Here is a 6,469-nt window from a genome sequence, read left to right as displayed (position 1 = left end):
AGTGAGCAATAAAAATTGGTCACTTTTCATTATATAAAAATTATGGATATTCTTGGAATTTCCACATAAGTATCCTAAAAGTATCGAAATAAGCCAATAAGGCAACATTGATTGCTCTTTACGGATAATAAATTCGTTTTCATTTATTTATGTTTGTATTATTCATATATCTATTTTATTTATATTCCGTTTTTATATATCATTTATTTTTCTCTTTATTATATTCAGTTATTACTGTATTTATTTATGATTTCTTTTATCATTCATCATTCATTTTCATCATCATCATCATCGTTATTAAGATGATGTTCTTGTTGGTAGTTATTATGATCAAGTTCTTTAGATTTTCTCTCTGACTAGAGGAGGGAGGGACTGAGCTAAATTACAATAGGCCTATACTGTACATTTGTTTTTGATGTGTGGGTCATTGGATTGCGAACTATTAATAGAATATCCTTGAAATATTATTGAAAATTGTAAATATCATTAAAATTGTAAATTCCTAGAATTATACTAAAAACAAAACTGCTCACAAACCATCGATCCCATTGAGATCCCCGCAAATGTAGACTCACAAAAATATGCGTCCACATGGGCGATTCCGGTGTCTTTTTAAATACTTGGTGCAGTCAGATTTACAGGGGTCAGTCTTTCTGTCAACTTTAGAAACCATTCCGCGGCCCCTGCAAGTTACCATTAACTGCCAAATTCTAGGGTCGCAGAACGGTTTTGAAAATATAGGAGGGGGGGGGGTGGGCGGGGGCTGACCATGCAAAAAAAAATCACAATGTGGTCATTTTTACGATTTTGATACAACGTACAGGTAGACCTATTCAGCAATGATACAGATTCGTTTTCTTTTAGGGGCGCCTTACAAAACTCAAACGGGCAATTTGGAGATGAAATTTTGGGTTTCCTCCCTTTTAGATTCCAGTAACTTATCAGAGCACCGTTTTAAAAACAATCATGGCCTACAATTATTGTAAAGTTTGCGATTCAGTATAACCAGGCGCGCCGCGGAAAACTTTCATTTTTTTTTTTTTTTTTTTGGGGGGGGCAAAATTCCGAAGGGGCACAATATTTTTGACAGCGTGAGATACCGAAGCGATCGAGCGGGAGAGGGTGTGGGACCCCAAGGTAAGGACTTTGTGTAAAAATGGAGTATAAAAGTTGCATTTCTAAGAGCATTCAAAAATAAATTTCTTGAGAATTAAACAGTCTCGGAGTTCTTTTTGCTCCTTCTATTTCCTCCCTTCTGACCCAGACTGGTGTTTCTTCATGATCATGGTCGCAAATGACGAGCGTTATTGCAAACGAAATTGTTTCAAACCAATGTAATATACTCCTTTTAACGACTTTAAGATGACAAACATGACCGTACGCAGGCGGGGGCCGCCGATCGAGAGGGAAAATTTAAAAAAATCACCAAAAGTGTGCACGAAATCCTTCAATTTTATTCCAGAAAATGCAAAACCTCCCCCATCACAAACCCCCTCGCTCCTAAGTTTCTTCGAAAATTTAGGTCTTGCAGCCCCACCCACCCCGGATTTTTATTTTATTTTCGTAAACCACAGAACATAGCTGCCATCTCGATCTGATTATAGTAACAGGTTATGGGAAGAAGTTTTGGAATCTAAAATACATAAGTGCTATATCATATATGAGCTGAAATAGTATCTGACAAAACGCCTGCCAATCATGCCAATGAAAAGGAATATAGGAAAATACGGGGCTCATATCTTAAGAATTTTTAAATAGTAGCGCAGTACTGTAACGCTTATTTTTCTTTTAATTCTTTATTTACATTTTCATTCATATCTCGGATAATATGAATCGGGTCAAGTAGACACTTTCACAGATGATTTTATTTTGTTCATGTCTAAACATTATCTCTAAGTTGCTTTCGAGTGGGAATCACCATTTTCACAAATTATAAATTATAATCCTCTACACATGATTATCCTGTGTGAATTTTCTGATAACATGTCTGTGTTGAGTTGAAATGACCTTGGTATTTTCTTTAGGGCACTGGCTTGTTATCACAGTATTAACTCAATTTATATTTAGTTGAAAATGAAATAATTGAAACAAGTTTTCATAATTTAAATCTGTATGTTTATTAAACTAAACTTACTATTTCAGGGATTACTTACTCAGGCAACAAGTATATGAGATAATGACGATCTCGAGATGTTATGGTTTCTGGGCTCAGGCGCGTAGCCAGGGGGGGGGGCGGTGGGGGCGGTCGCCCCCCAAACGTCCCCAAAAAGAAAAAAAGAAGGGAAAAAGAGAGGAGAAAAGGAAAAGGGAAGGGAGGAAAGGTAGCTTTGTGTTTTTTTTATTCTTTATTTTTTTTCTCAAAAGAGAAACTCCTTCACTCTTCTTGCTCTAAATTTATATATGAATTTTGCTTCCGCGCTGCGCGCGGTTAAATGACAATATTGAAGTTCTCCATTGTTTCCCCCACCATTTCTCTAACCCTGTTTTTCCACCTCAGCTATGTGCTTTTTGTCAGTTAAAGTTAAAATTGTATACATTAGGGCATGAATTTGAGTAAGGTTAGGTCGAAGTAAATATATGACGTTATCTTTTTTTTCAATTAATCGCGCAACTTCTGGTCTGGTCGGCTCCGAGCGGGTAAAATCTTTATATCAGTTTCTGCCGTCACCTCCATTAAGTCAACTTCTCCCGCTTTTCAGCTCATTACTAAATAACCATAATTTTGGGGCAAACAGGTTCCTAATTTAAAAAGAGGAAGGTATGAAATTCGTGTCGTATTAAATAAAAAAGTACAATATTTTTTTATCAAATTGTATTAAACTTCATGTCATTTCCCTGTATACACTCATCTCCTGTCCTTTTTTGCGCCCTCAGTTTGAAACACTTAAGTTTCTGATTCAAAATGAAGCGCTTCAGGATAAGTAAAAAAAGAATTAGGCATCCTTTTTTTATATAGATAGATAATTTCAATAAATCACAGAAGTTTTAACTTTTTGCGCACTATTTTCCTTGTAATGATGTTCAGTAATCTTAGAAAATCAATTGAATTAGAGCCGATTGTTTATTAGAGATATCTACATTTGATAAAACGTCCGCCCTTTGAAATTTCAGAGTTTCATTGCTCTTCGCGGGGAGGAATATCTTCCTCTACCAATCTTCTCCTCTGTTTTGCGAGTTAAAAATATGCACTAATGCTAAATTGCTTGTAATCAAATCTGATCTTTCCAAAGAGAGTATTCAATATATCTTTGAGAATACCCTTTTCTCGGGACCCTTTTTATGGCAAGAAAAATTGATAAAACGCTTTAGCTTCCGCGCTTCATTGTATACCTCTTTTATATATACCTCCATTGTATACCTCTTTTGTGCGTTCACAATCACTTTTGAAAACAAGGTTCAAAATCGCAATATAGTCAACCGAATTGGAGGTACTAGAGACAAGAGAAACGGCTCCTTTTCATTTTAATTTATGAAACACTAAAAGCTTCGCGCTTCGCGCGGGAGGGGGAAACTCCCCCTCCCTGCACCAACCCCCTAGGGAGCGCGCTTCGCGCGCTCTGTAAGTATTGGCACGCTTCGCGTGCATTTACCGCCCCCTCCAAAATGAAATCCTGGCTACGCGGTTGTCTGGGCTTGAAAGCTATGACATAAATTCCATACACTCTAAAAACACTGAGTAAAATTTTACCCATATTGGGTAGAAAGGGAATATGCATGTTTGCTGGGTATTTTTCTTTTTACCCCAAATTGGTCTATTTCAACGCAACATTGCGTAAAATTTACAACATATTGGGTATCTTTTTACCCAACCAACATGCATGTTCCCATTTTACCCAATACTGGGTAACCTTTTTTAGAGTGTATGTTGCACGAGTTAGTGATATCGGGTCCGGTCTGAGCGTTTCTGGGCGACCGCGCGTTTGTTAGCCGACTCAGCCAGCCAGCATCCTTGGTGGACCACTATCAATTTTCCTTTCGGTTTTAGTCTGAAATGTATTCCTTAAAAGGTTACACGTTATCACACTGTAATAAGATGGAAAAGGGGCTCATCAAATGTAAGTTTCACAGAGGAACATGTTCGTCAAAAGACGCGAGGCTTACTATGATAATGTAATTGCCCCGTCAGGGGCGAAATTTTTTCATTTTTGACAATAGAAATAACAATTTTTAGGCAGAAAAGTGCCTTCATCGTTTACTTTTGTCCTTAAATAATTTATCATTTTTCTATTTCCAGGGGGCACATGGGGGGGGGGGCAAAATCTCGTTTTGCCCCCCAAAAATTCATTTTGGGGGGCAAGTGCCCCCGCCCCGCTTCCGGCGCCCTTGAGTATAGCAGCCGACTACCATGGTAACATGCAGACCTCAGCAGCCAATTAACCACAATGAAGGTTTCCATGGTAATTCCAATAAATGGCAATTTTACCATTGGTGTATTTTTATTTAAAGGGGAAGTTCACCCTGACAAAAAGTTTATTGTAAAAATAGCAGAAAAAATAATAAAAAATATTGCCGAAGGTTTGAGAAAAATTTATCAAATAATTAAAAAGTTATTAGAATTTCAATTATTTGATTTGTGACGTCATATGCGAGCAGCATTCCTACATAGCGAATGGTAAAAAATCAATGAAATGTCATTTTCTCAGAAAATTGAAAATGGTTTTCACTGTAACTTTTGTATATCAATAGACAAATCCTTTCACACCCGATCATGAAAAGAAAACAAAATTAAGTCATCAGGAACCATACAAAATTTGAAATTCATACATTTTATATTACACAACACATGGGGCAGCTGCTCGTTTATGACGTCACAAATCCAAAATTTTGAACTCTAATAACTTTCTTACTCTTTAACGGATTTTCCTCAAACCTTCACCAATATTTTTTACTATTTTTTTCTGCTATTTTTACAACAAAGTTTTCTTCAGGGTGAACTTCCCCTTCAAACGGACCTCTATTTGTCCCTCTTGGCCTGGGAAGAGGCAATGATGGGGGTGCAGAAGCACACCCCCAATATTTTTCTAAGGGCATGAAGGGTGCTTCGTATGTTTTACATCGTTAGCAGCACCCCTAGAAATCAGGTTATTCTGAATAGTAGGCATTCAACCTAAATGACCTTCATAATATTGGAGCAACCCCCCCCTTTTTTTTTTGGGGGGGGGGTACGCGGGCTTGTCATTTTTTCTGACCAATATGACTTTCATTTGGGAGTGGAAATCTTATTTTGGGGGCTTGTCATTATTTCTCTCCAAAGCAGCAATAATTATACATCAACTGAAAACTATTTAAAAAATTAGATGTTATATTGTTTTTCTCACAATTCAAATTCATACAATAAGATGTTTTATTGTTTTTCTCTCAGTTCAAATTCTTACAATAAGATGTTTTATTGTTTTTCTCTCAATTCAAATTCATACAATCCCGTTTACAAGGTAACAATAAATTGTAAAAATAATTCTAACCAATTACTTGAACTCATTTATATATGGTGGTGCAAAAAAATATGACCACCTAAGAATCCCACTAACATGTTTAAGACAAATTGGCAGCCTCCATGTAAAAAAGTTAAATGAACGACGAATTTGGTCAAAAATGTAGGAGTTTACAGTGTTTTTTGTGATTTGGGGGATTTTGGTGTACAAGAGTACGTTCTGCATGGTATTTAAATGCCCATGCAGGATTTGAAGTTCCTGGAGTGGACTTTTTGGACACTCGGAACTTCTGGTCAGGAAATAGTTTTAATTAAATCCAATTGAAAATCTGAGGACAATCTTGGACTCAAAGGTCTATTGCCAGTCTTTGGCAACAAATAGGAAAATGTTTGTTAAAAAAATAAAGATTCCAGGGATTATGATAAAGCCTGGTACAAAAAATAATATAAAATCTTCCTACTTTTCTGGAAAGATAGAAGGTTCGTTGTTTGAAGATCATTGAAAAATGTGGTAGTAACAGCTAGATCTAGGTAAGTTCATTCTAGTATATAAATGTTTGTTATTTTTAAACTAAAATGAAAGTTTTTTGTAGTTGTTATTAACATTTCGCTCGTAAAGTGTAAAATACATCCACCTGGTCATCTTTCGTTGTACCACCCTATACATAATATTTAATGAAACGTACCAAATGAAGTAGCACAATTTAACGATTCACAAAAGAGAAAAAAGACCCTTAGATGGAGGATAATGTGGAGGCAATGGGCCACTGGCGGATTCAGGGGGGGCGGGGGGCGGCCCGTGCCCCTTTTGAGAAGTAAAATTAAAATTTGTAATGTAAAAACCCCCGTTAAAACATAAGTGTGCCACCCTCCCCCTTTGAAAGTGAAGACATTTTTTTGGCTTGTTAATTTTTTTCGGGGACGCAATATCCTTATATTTTGGTTAAAACCCTTTTTCTTTTTTTACTTGTCAAATGTTCCTTGGAAGAAATGTGCCCCCCCCCCTTTGGAAAATCATGGATTCTGTCCTGTGATAAA

Source organism: Lytechinus variegatus, chromosome 1 (genome assembly GCF_018143015.1).
Source record: "Lytechinus variegatus isolate NC3 chromosome 1, Lvar_3.0, whole genome shotgun sequence".
NCBI classification, from domain to species: domain Eukaryota; kingdom Metazoa; phylum Echinodermata; class Echinoidea; order Temnopleuroida; family Toxopneustidae; genus Lytechinus; species Lytechinus variegatus.
Note: the sequence above shows the minus strand (reverse complement) of the source record.